The sequence below is a fragment of the Pinus tabuliformis genome, chromosome 8 (assembly GCF_031772625.1).
Source record: "Pinus tabuliformis cultivar Carrire ecotype Pingquan chromosome 8, CPIR1, whole genome shotgun sequence".
Classification (NCBI taxonomy): Eukaryota; Viridiplantae; Streptophyta; class Pinopsida; order Pinales; family Pinaceae; genus Pinus; species Pinus tabuliformis.
In genome coordinates this window covers 288004156-288017306 of record NC_142294.1, presented here as the reverse complement: position 1 = coordinate 288017306, position 13151 = coordinate 288004156, and positions in this window count along the sequence as shown.

Genomic DNA, 13151 nt, shown 5'->3' with positions numbered 1-13151 from the left:
GGCAGGGAACACTCCTAGATTTTCTCAATCAATGGAGCTCCATAATTTTTCAATAATTTCATGATATTCAATTCATTTATTATCCAATCTTGGTCCATCCTATAGTAGGGAGAAAGTCCCTATATTATCTCATTCAGAATTTACTCCATATTCTCTCAATATTTTGCAAAAATAAATAATATTAGGCACATAATATGCAATTATCTCTAAACTTTCCTAAGAACATATTAAAGCTAAAAAAACAGTATTAAGTGTAGAAAGAGAGATTTAATATAACCTTTATGTGCCTAGGAAATGTTAAATGGGCCTTAATTTGTGTCTAATTTGGAGGCCCATCAAGTCTATATAACAATAATAATGTAAACACTTAAAAATAACAATAAGGTTTCTATGGGGCACAAAAATAACAATATGGGGGCTACACTAGCATTATAGGGACATAACACCATTACTGACCCTTTTCTTGTCAATGGAGGTATGTTTTTTGTGGATGAAGCTACATTGATGTATGGAAGATATACTATCTCTGGAAGTTCAAATTCATTCATTGTAGAGAGACACAATTAGTCCAAAAAATCTTATTCTACCTCTTGTTATGTTTGTATATTCTCACTATAAAAATAAAATGTGCTTGGTGCTTAAGCGCAGTTGCATCAGACAAGGGTAAGCTTAGATTCTAAGTTCACTTGGAATTGGAAAAGCTAGATGAATCCAAGATTTATTACAAGAAAATTACCTTCTAGTAGAAAATTGGGAAAAAATGTCAAAAAAAACATCTGCTAAAACATCCATTTTTGATAGCGAATGTTTTATCATAGATTATAACGGAACTTCATCACAACTGAAGAAAAAAAAATAGCGGTCAGAGGTTTTAATGGATGTTTTTTTGCAATGCGCTTCATAGAACAAGTAGCGGGCTACATACATAACTAAAAGCACAAAGAAATTGAATACAAAGAACATCGGTGCCTAAAATGTAAACCGCGTCGATGCTTATATATCAAAAAACTCCCTAGTGCACTCTTTTAAAGAACGACATCGAGGCACGTAAAAAATAATTGCAGTCCTGGTGCTTTTGTTTAAACTTGTAGCGCTGATGCATATTGTTTGTATAAACGCACTAGTACGTTAGTGGTATAAAAGGACCGGTATTGTTAATTTTAATAATGCATTGGGGTTGGACATATTATTTTGTAGGACTGAGGTGGTAGTTCTATGAATCACTGGTGTGTTAAGAATTACAATGCACTGAAGTGTTAATTGCAAACAATACTAGTGCTTGAAGAAGAAAATGCCTCAGTGATGTAATTTTCTGAAAAGGCACCGGTCATGAAAAAATATGTCGTCACGATGCTTTTATATAACATAACACACCAATGCATCTTTATGTTATGGATGCACCGGTTTTTTGTATAAGATTTTCTCTTTTTTGGAAACATCAACTTGTGACAGTGCAATTATTGTAATTTTTTAAATTTGTTATTCATCGAAAAATTACATATATCTTATAGCATTATTCATATAAATTAAAATTTGATTATTGCATTTGGATATGATGTTTGGATTAATTTTTTATATTATTATATTTTGCATCTATTCATTATAATATTTAATCATCCATATATTTAATCAATGATGTAACATTTAACATTGACATTTGATAATACAATAGAATAAATTAAGATGTTCTTTATTATATATCAATAAGAGGCTCTTTGTCATACAAAATGTGATTGTTATTAGTAACCCCTTGTCTTTCAATTGGGACACTATGTCCATATTTACATTAAACAAAATGTCTTATTTTCACAGACAATTATTTCAAAAAATACAACAGGTTGCATTGATATCCAAATAGATCATAATCATTCATCGAAATTGTTGTCAGTGCTCGAGCTACTTCCATGACTTGGGTTATTTGCAGGAATATTTTGTTGATTTCATTGATTGTTTTCGTCTTCTTGATCTTGTTCCATCGGCAAACATAAAAATAAGGTGCAATGAGTGTATCTACATTGGTGAGAATAATCAAAATTGAAATAAATAATATACATCAATGTAAATTGAATAGAAATGTACCATAGTAAAAAGTGACTCATAAACTGTGCACATGGTTTCAAAACCAAGTCTCATGCCTTGTTTCAATAAGTCTTTTGTTGGCGTAGTTCATTATTTTGTTTTTTGCGTGTTTTAAACCCCATTATAAATCATAGATTTAATATAAAGAATTTTTTTGTTCTATTAATTATAAATTTAGAGAAGTAAAACAACATAGATATTTACAAGTTCCACAATTAATTTTTGATATGCCAACTTATATACACAACCCATATTTAACCCAATGTCAATCAATTCTTCTGATGGCTCTTCTTTGTATGTTAGCACCTATTTGAAGACATTCAAAGATGGTTGTTGTAAAAAAATCTAAAATATACAAAAATGAAACCTTGAGTTGTTATAAGAAAATATTAACAATTACTCACAAACTTTCATATCAATCATTTTCTTCCTTGTCGTTATGTTTTATGTGTTGAATGAGTTCCATTTTGTTTTCTTTTTCGCAAGAAAATACTTGAAAAATAATATTTAATGCTAAATTATTTTTATATGTACAATTTCAATCATGATTACATACATTTGAAACATCTTGTTGTTGAGATGGCTCCTCCTATGATGCGATTATGTCCATTTCTTTGACCATCTCCTTGTACATGTTTTTTGGCATTCCTACTAGCATGTTTTGTATATCATCTTGTTAATCATTTGGGATTTTCATAATCTTCCTGAAAAATGCAATAAATTGTTTTTATATTGATATATGAAAACTAAATATCATAAAATTGATATTAATAAATGAATGGTTTGTAGTAATATATACATATAATTCTAGAAAATCACTTAATTAGGAATATTACCTTTTTAATGATTTTTTCTGTTGTTCTTTTTTCTATTGCAGCTCTGACATGTCTCATTGACCAATTCTCTGGAAACGCTTCCTATAGTTTAGATATAATTTGGTTCTTAGAATCATTGAATTGATTTTTGTATTGTAAGTGGAAAGTACGTCTATACGTTCATTCGACTAGATCCCTCATAGATTTGTAAAAAAAAATCCCCCCTTTCATTATCCTCTAGCACCACTCTAGATGAGCTAAAAACCAATTTATCATCATATACATCTTCTATAAAAAAAATATAAAAATAAATAAAAAATAAAAAATAAAAAATCTTAGAATGACATTGATGTTTTCCTTCATTGTTACTCCTTATATAATATTAAACATATATGAATTAATAAATTGTTTGAAACATGTTATCTAATATTCTTAAGTATATTATTAATGATAATTCAAAACAAAAAAACTCATTGAATAATATTTTTTCATACATCTAATTCATCCTTCAGCGATTTTTATATCAAGCTTTTACGCTCTTCTGCACTTAGATTAGAAATAATCTTATCGACCTTCTTCATTTTGTGGCTCTACAAGACACACTCTAAATAATATATATTAGTTAAACTTACATATAGCTCAAACATATTAAGTTTGTAAAGAATTTATAAAGAGTTTGCCTTCTCTGCTTTTTTCATTGCGCTATCATTGTGTCAATCAATATTTTTGTTACTTGACACCTTCTCAGACATTTTTTGTCAATATACAACCAGTACCATTTAGTACAGAAAGCATTCAATATATTTTATACATAAACCAAATAATTTTCAGCAAAAAAGAGCTCTAGTAACGAGTTTGTTTATTTGAATAAATGCGTCAGTGTGTTTATTCCAATAAACACACCAATATTTATTTTTTTAGCAACGTCAGGGAAATGAAATTTTGTAGTCACATAAGCAAGAAGAAGCAAGGGTTTAAGGTAAGTATTGATTTTTTTGTTTTTTCTGAATTTTAATTAAATTTAAATACGAATAGAGATCATAAAAAAATTACTAATAAAATCAATAGTAATTTTTTTATTATACATGGTTTTTATTTTATTTTTTCTAAATTGTGAATAAATCTAACAGAAATTGTTACAAATTTTACAAGTAAAATTTAAAAATTTTATTATCCAGGGTTTTAAGTGAATCACCATACCTTTCAAAATATAATATTTCTACATGTCTAGAATATTTATGCTACTCCACAATGCTCCCAGTATGTCTCTCTTGCAAATGATATCTCTTTTAATTAAACCCTAACATAAATTGTAAAAAAATATTAGTAAAATAAATAACAAAATTCAAAAATTTTACTATGTAGGGTTTTGAATGAATCATCATATCTTTCAACTTCTGATCTTATGAATAGTTCTACTACTCCAAAGTATTCTTGTTGTTGCACAATGCTCCTAGTATGTCTATCTTGTAAATCACTCCCTTGAAATTTTGGGAAAAATAATGAAATAGTAAATAACTTTTTCTATTTAAAATAATTTAAGAAATTAGATTTCGAAAAATCAATTCCTCTCATTTTTTTTTTAATTTTAAGAAACAAGAAAAAATTTGTGTGTTTTTTCACTTTATCGAAACATCGGTGCATTTGATAGTAAAGAGCACCATTGTGTTTATAAGAAAAGTGCATCAACATTGCTAAGACGCCAAATTTTTTCAACGCACCACATGATACAATTTTCTTTTTCGAACTCCCGAAATGGTGTGATTATTTTTTTAATGCAACGGTGTGGTTTGTATTTAAATGCATCAGCGTTGTAATTGTTATAAGAGCACCGAGATGGTAAAATTTGTTTTTATTTTTTTAATTCTAGAAATAGGTGTGTACTAGTGTTGTTTTTTTAACTCATCAGTGTGTTTTTGTACAAGAGCGTTGATATGATAACATATTTTATATTTTTCAGAATTTTAGAAATAGGTATGGGTATTATTTGAATGCCCTAGTGTTGTAGTGATTTAAACACATCAGTGTGATTTGTTCTGATAAGCGAACCCGTAGGGTTTAAAAGTTATCTAAAATTTTATTTTCACATAAAGTTGCATATTAATATCAAATTATCCTTTAGGACACATCCACATGAATTACAGTAGTTCATAGTATACATTTTATGCTTAAATTTGTCTTATTCTTGAAAAATGGTTTGAAAACTATATTGAAATTCAGATTGTAGTTATATGGTTCTCGAAACTAATTTAGATATGCACACAAAATTTTATTTATGATTTTTCTCAAATGCAAGGACAAAATCTCAATAATATCAAATGGTCAATTCTCCAAATTATAGCTCGTTCCATATTGTTGATCAAAGTCCTTTACGGAGTTCTCTCTTTCCATCTCCAGTAAATTCAGGTTTTATTTATATTTCCATTATCTAATTGAAATTATTTATTTTTAATCCATGTCAATTTAAATAAAAACATATCCAAATTTGCAGGATCCTGATTCATAATCGAGTTCAAATGTAGAAAATATTCCTCCATTTCAATAAATTCGGAAGCTCTTATCAGGAGCAGCATACTGCAATCAATTGGTAGATGAAAATGGAAAACCTCTTCACCTTGCCAATTGGAAAATGGCACCTTCTAGCCATAATCATGGATCAATAATGGTAACAATTTTTTGGTATAATGTAACATCAACAAACCAATTGCATTGACATGCTTACTAATATCATTGATATTGTACTAATGATATTCAATATTTTTTGAAATTAGGATTCTAGTGGTGATGAGAAACCCACGTACCATCTTTCGTTTCACCCCACTACAACGTCAACTCGAGAGAATGTTCCATTAAGAGAAAGACTCGAAGAGGAAGCATACAAAGAATGGTTGAATCAACCACCTATCCAATTCCCACTATGTCCAAATTTACCAATTAGGAATGACTACAACAATAGTAGTTCTTCATCACAAATTGGCAACGGAGGAAATAAAATAGAGGTTGTATGGATGATTACTTATGGGATATGACTGCCATGGAGGCAATGTTGTTAGATGCATTCCAGAACAATGAGCGAGGGGATGATGCTCATATCATTAATACCTTATTCAAAAGCCTGAAATCTACTTCCACAACCCCTTTCTTTAGACCTAGCGAGAAGTCAAAAGCTACTTAGCTAGGGAAAGTGATGTTGTTGTACAACTTGAAAGCAAAGTTTGGCATGTCTAATCCATCTTTTTTGAACATATGGAGGTAATTCACCTACATGATTGATCAAGTCCGTTATATTTTGGGAAATCTTGTCACACAATCAAAATTGATTTTATGAACATTAAATATTGACATTGTACAATTATATTCCTCACCAACTACAGGTTATTCAAAGCTAAGGTTCTTTCAAGTGATAATTTCTTGTCGGATAATTACGAAGAGGAAAATCAGTTGTTGAAAATGGTGGCCATTGATTACATATCATATCATGCATGTCTAAATGATTATATTTTATATAGATGACAATATGCAGAAAAAGAGATATTTCTAAAATGTGGGCATGACAGGTACCGTAATTCAAAAAAACAGGTAAATCACATGGTCCTCCTCATAAGATATTGAGGCACATTCCTATAATCCCAAGGATTCAAAGACTCTTTCATTGCAAAGAATTAGATATGTTGTAGGGATGGCATGTCTCACATAGAAGTGAGTCGAGAGTTATGTGAATCCCAACAGATTTAATAGCCTTGAAGCATATATAGGATACATGGCCTGAAAAATTTAAGGATAAGTATGAAGTCTACGACTCAACATAGCCATGGATGGAATCAACCCATATTCCCTCCAAAACACAAACTATTTTGTTTTTCATGTAGTATTGATTAATAACCATATCCCCCCATGGTTATTCATAAAGAATGACCATCTTATATTGGCTCTCATAATCCCTGGTAGAAGAAAAGTCAAGAATATAGATGTCTACTTACAACCATTGGTAGATGAATTGAAGGAATTATGGGGATGGATACATGTGTATGATGTATCAAGACCCATCACAATATAGAGGAGTTTTTCATTGTATGGTATATGTTCTTACACCATACATGGTTATCCAGGCTTAGGATTTTGCTCTGGTAATTTACATTTTTATTGATTTTTTTATATACGTAACAATATAGTTTTGCATATTAATTTACTTCATTGCAATTGTTTTGATCTTCATGGTCTTTAACGTGTCATCCTCTATATATTAATTTCACAGATCTTGTAATAAAAGGGTATCATGGATGTGAATGTTGTAGACCTTCTCTGAAGGCTATGTGGTCCGACCACCTATAAAAGCTAGTGTATGACTGCTCTAGGGTATTGTTGTCAGAATAACACCCTTACAGAAAAGAAACATCCACTTTCAATGGTAACCTAGAGAGAACCCAAAGGCCTGCAATAATGACACTAGTTGAATGGCTTAGATCATATGAGAGAGAGAAGGAGAAGGATTTTGCAGAAATGTTCAATTCAAATGGGGAGCATATGTTCGATGATCCAAAATCCTTCGACATCTAAGTTGAGAAATTTCCCATTGGGAAGAAAATGAAATATGTCTTTTATGAGCCCTGATATTAGGGGCATATTAAGATTTCTCACTTACTAAATCCCATGCATATATTTAAAAATGTTTGATCTTCTTTATCGACGCACATATCATCATAAAAAAGTGACACATTGGCTGTTAGGAGAGATCTTATTTCTTCAAAAACTAAAAATAAATATTGGCCAAGAAAAGAAATTAGAGGATAAGTTGGTCCCTCTTGGTCTTTCAAAGAAGGTGATGTCCCATGGATTTTAAAGAAAGATGATCTTTATTTGGCAAAGGAAGTTATAATGAATGTGAGGGTGCTTTATTTATATGGGTATTCACTATGGTGTTGCTTCACTCTGGAAGATCATCTGTTGGGGTTGAAATTGCATGACCATTTGAACCTTGTAAGAGTACGTAGGTCAAAAACATGATCTTTTTGTTATTTTATTTTTATTTTTATGCAATTGGATATTTTATAATTAATATATGTATAATGTGCTATTTACTATGCAGTGTCATTATACTCTGCTCGTGTGTGGGTGTGTGAACCATGACTTCCCCCAAGACCTATGATGTCCAAATATAAACTATCTGCATTTGTATGTTGGATCACATCAAAGGAGATTCATATGACTAGCATTCCATGATGGCATCAAGAGATAGCTAAGATTGTTTGTATGTTTGAGAAGGAACTACCGACGAGTTTCATGGACTTGTAGATTCATCTTCTAATTCACCTAGTAGATGAGGTTGAATTAGTTGGGGTGGCCTCTTGTCATTGGATGTTCTTCTTAAAGAGGCACGTGAATAAATTGAAAGGCTTTGTTCAACAAAGGGAAAACCCGAGTCTATGGCAGAGGAGTATATATCATATGAGACTTTATATTATGCTAGTGAGTACATCAAGCAGATTGATAACATGCTAGGTGCGATGATTTGGACGATGAAGGGGATGAATTAAAAAGAGAAGGGGATCTTCTCAAAATGAATGGAAAGAGGTGCACGATAAAGAGTAAATGGCTTATCATTCGTCAAATTTCTACACATTAACTATTCACATTGAACTTCATATTAGTGCTTATTTTCATATCATGTGTATTATATATGTTTGTGTGTGTGTGCGTTGGTTTGATTTCATCAATGAATTCAGAAATTGAAGCCATCAACAAATTCATTATCTACAATATGGAAGCGACATAATCATGGGTCACATTGTACAAACAGAAGAGGAGGAAATGGGACAGTGACAGGAAAGAATTAAAACGATTGAATGGTGGAAGTGTGCCTTATCCTAATCATTTAAAAGAATTAAAAAGAGAAGGGGAGCTTCTCAAAATGAATGGAAAGAGGTGCATGATAAAGAGTAAGTGGCTTATCATTTGTCAAATTTCTACACATTAACTATTCACATTGAACTTCATATTAGTGTTTATTTTGATATCATGTGTATTATATATGTTTGTGTGTGTGTGTGCATTGGTATGATTTCATCAATGAATTCAGAAATTGAAGCCATCAACAAATTCATTATCTACATTATGGAAGCGACATAATCATGGGTCATATTGTACAAACAAAAGAGGAATTGGGATAGTGACAGGAAAGAATTAAAACGATTGAATGGTGGAAGTGTGCCTTATCCTAATCATTTAAAAGAAAATATGTCAATGACATGCAATAACAATTGGCTTGTTGATCAAGTCAAAGAAAAATACGGTGCATTTGGTCATTAACCGCGTGCTAAAGAGGATGTGTTAAACATAGGGATTGGATTCAGCAACTCAGTAATTATAAACTATTTCTGTACATTTTTAACTTCATACTACACCTTTGAATTGTAACATATATATATATCTATATATATATATAATTATGTTCGAGTTATTAGACACATGACATTGTGACTTTTTCACTTTTTATAGGTGCATTTATTCTCATCTATGTGGGCATATGAACATCATTTTCACATGGAGGATGTCGATGATGGATGCATGACACAAGACTGTGGAGTGGAAGTCGAGTTTGACCAATCTAGTCGTGCTAGCCACTGCGATCAAAACCTAATGCAGGGAATATTAAGTTATGTTGGAAATATACAAGAGATCATTCAAGTGGACTTATCTTCATTCCAATGTGTTATTTTTAGGTGAAAGTGGTGGGACACCTTTGATCAGAATAATGTAAAGGAATATTGTGATAGTGGGCTGATATCTATCAACTCTAGAAATATGTGGCATGAATCTAAGGAGCCTTTGTTTTTCCAACGCATTACAACCAGGTTTTTTTTTTTACCCAGATGTGTTGGATATGGATTGGTGGTTCGTATTATGACACAACCCTAGATCAAAACATATTTTTTAGAACAACAGTGGTATCATACCAAGCGATGAAGATAATAAGGGTGATGACAACAGAGAGTCATATGTACTTGTGGTATTTCATCATTTATACTATTGTTATATGTTTTTGTTTTCTTTATTTCACTAATAATATTGTTTTTTTATTCATCTTGTTGGAATTTTATATAATTGGTAAGATTAACAAACATTTTTAAACATTTGTTTGCAGTGGAAACATGTTTATACTTAAAACTAATTATTTCCAATTGTGTACAATATCTATGATAATAAGGATTCAAAGTCACAATCCTTCTCAAATAACAAAATGAGAAGAATATAACCAAAATGAGAAAATAGTGAATTTAGAAACAACATTGATAATTTAATCTCAGTTTAGATACTTATTGATTTATTAATTAGTTCACATGTTTTTTCTTCTTGTTTAGTTCAAAATCAATATAAATCATGTAGTGATAACTCTATGAGGACTTTAACAATGAAAAAAATGTGTATTAATATGTAAGATTAAATTCTTGACATGAGAGATAAAGTCATGTTTACTATATTTAAATTACAGTTCTTGCAACATTATGTAAACTAAAAGGAGGTCTTATGCATGTATAAAATGTTGATTACATATTTTTATGGACCATAAGAGAAACAAATGGGCTTACATGGATGCATGAGAGGTTTTAATTTTTTCTTCATGGATAATGGAATAATTTTGACTTTTCTTTTCAATGGTAATTATAAATAAAAGTTGAATTAATAAATATTTTATGGCTAAGAATTAAATGATAAATAATGTGATGGTGATTAAGAGGCATTTGTTTGACTTTCAAATAGACTTGGTGATGCATTTTTCTTTCCTATTTAGATTATGTAAAATAAATATTTATTTTTATACATTTATAAGTAAATTATTTAAAGTAGGCGTGTCCTTATCATTGTGAACATGATGTAATATTAGCTAGGAGAAATGTGAAAATATGAATTTTAGTGACTATCTCGTGATAAGTATGTGGAAAACATAATATATCATGAGTTGTTCACTAAGAAATAATCAAATTTATTGTTTGTCAAACGTTTAATTCTAATGTAGTATGATTTTTGTATTATTTAACTCATATTTACTATTAAAAGAGTTAAATGTAAACCAATGCAATAGAAAATAAATAACTAAAATATCACCAAAATGTTATATCTTTATTACTAGAAAAAAGTTCATTTGCCTCTTTAAGGGATAACTTCCAATAGAGCAAATCCCCAACTACAAGTAACTTCACAAGCCTTATTTTACATTTCTTGATCCTCATCTTTAGAGAGAGAAATTTCTAATTTAAATTAGTAAGAGTTGCTATAAATATTAAATTTAAATTGCTTGAAAATCTCATAACTTTAGTAATAAATTAAATTTTATAAAAATATATATTTTTTAAGTTATATTAAATCTAAATTAATTATAAAAAAATTCTGACTTAAGTTTTTTAAATTTAACAATAGATTGAATTTTATAAACCAATATTGAATTGGTTAAATTTGTAATTTTGAATAATTTATTATTATTAATATTTTATATTAAAAATTGAATGAGTTACACATTTTCGTCTTATTAAGAACTAGCTAAATTATTTTACCTTTAATTATCTTTTCCATGCGAGTATTTAAATATTTTACTAATTAAGTTGGAATGAATATGAATGAACTATTTAAGCAATAGAAAAACATTTATCATGATTTTACAATCATAGTTTCACCCATACTAAATTTTGTAATTTATAAAAATATATTTGCATTGTTTTCTAAAGTGAGTTGTTTTGCATGAAATTTCATATATAAAAGTTTGATATAAGTTCACCAATACATAATCTATAATAAATATTATTTCATAAAAATAAACATCATGATTATAACCGTCTAACAAACATAAACATCGTCTAAGATACACATTCAAATTCACTACTGTCATCTAATTATATACACCTCTAGCACATATAAACATCATTAGCTAGCACACAAATCTAATAATCTAATAGGGCATCATCATCGTGATCACATCTAACAAAACATAAACATTGTAATCTAATATATTTTTTTTTTTTGCTAAAGCAGGAGTCGTGCCTTCTATATCATTAAATCAAACATAATTTACAATATATATACATTTCCCCAAAACTGTGTGGTCTAAGGCAAAATAGGAAAGGTCCCAACTGAATCAAAGCCCTCAAACCCCAAAAAGTACCTGCCCAACTCTTCTGAGTACAAACATAAATAAGCAACGGGAATCACGAGGCACATGAACCCTCCCCACAAATAACCACGCCAGAAAACACCCAACCTGCCTCTTAATCGTTGTCATCCATTCTTTTTTTTTAATCTGACGTCAGAGATACATTTCGCTCCATGAAGAAGCAAGATGGTTAACCCCCGGACCCCACCAAACTGCACATTCAATCCAGATCGTTGATCGGCTTACTAAATCGAACGGTGGAGCTGAATATCGCACGGCAGAAGTCATCGAACTTTAGTGTGCGATGAGGGTGGTTTTCAGACCCGACCCTCATCCACGTGTCATGAGTTGTATGGCATCGCTGCCAAATTTTCAAAACCACCTTCGGCTTGAAAGCGGTGCAATCGCTCCAAAACCACTCAGGAAGCAGTTTTGTCTCCCGCCACTGGAAAATTGGGAAATGTTGCCACCAAAACAGATGTCGTCGGTTATTACTTTCAACCTCTCTCCGGACTGAGAAAACCTTGCGCCAGACTCCGGGGATTTTCAGGGTTGTGATTACGCTGGCTGCTGAGGCTGACCTTGGCCAACCTTCCATCGTAGACCTATCTGACCAAAATTGTGATTCCTGCAGAAAATTTCTCATTACAAATTGGCTTCCTTAATTTTGTTCTTATACACTTCTTTGTCCTCTTCCGCTTGGTTGTGGCAAAGTTCTCTTAGGTTGCTCTGCGAGATAGCGAGCCAATCCATCGAAATTATGCTATCCTTATAGTTGACACCTTCATTGGCTAGAATGTCTGCCAATTTGTTGGCCTTTCTACGCACATGGATGAATCTAAGCATGCGTAGTCCTTGACGATGTCCCTGTATTTTATGGAGAACCCGAATTAACCTCCAATGTTTTGTAACTTTTTTCGGCCCTGTTCCATGACTAATTCTCTTGGCTGCGTTGATGAATAACTCTGAATCAGCTTCTATTATCACATTTTGGCAGTTTTCCTATTTCAGAAATTCTAAGCATTGCTCCAAAGCCATTAATTCTGCCATGTTGTTGGTGGCTTTTCCTAAATGACCATGGACGAGGGAGATAATGCTTCCGGTTTCATCCCGAA